The sequence below is a fragment of the Fulmarus glacialis genome, unplaced genomic scaffold (assembly GCF_000690835.1).
Source record: "Fulmarus glacialis isolate BGI_N327 unplaced genomic scaffold, ASM69083v1 scaffold44233, whole genome shotgun sequence".
NCBI lineage: Eukaryota > Metazoa > Chordata > Aves > Procellariiformes > Procellariidae > Fulmarus > Fulmarus glacialis.
In genome coordinates, this window is record NW_009205642.1 from 2,949 (window position 1) to 3,217 (window position 269).

Genomic DNA, 269 nt, shown 5'->3' on the forward strand with positions numbered 1-269 from the left:
AAAAAACTTGAACAATACTCATCGCTTTGTTACATGTTCACATAGTAGGTCTGAACCAGCAGAATGTTCAATAATGCCTTTCAGAAATAGTTCAATGTACCAGTGATGACCTACCAAGGATCAGCAACATTTAAGAACACAACATGTTCAGACAGACTCAAACATACCTTGTAATTATTTATGGTAAACACCTGAATTCACCTTTTCTAAGTTAAATATTGCATACTTACTATATTAAATGACTTAGTGCAATCAAGTGAAGAGATTAT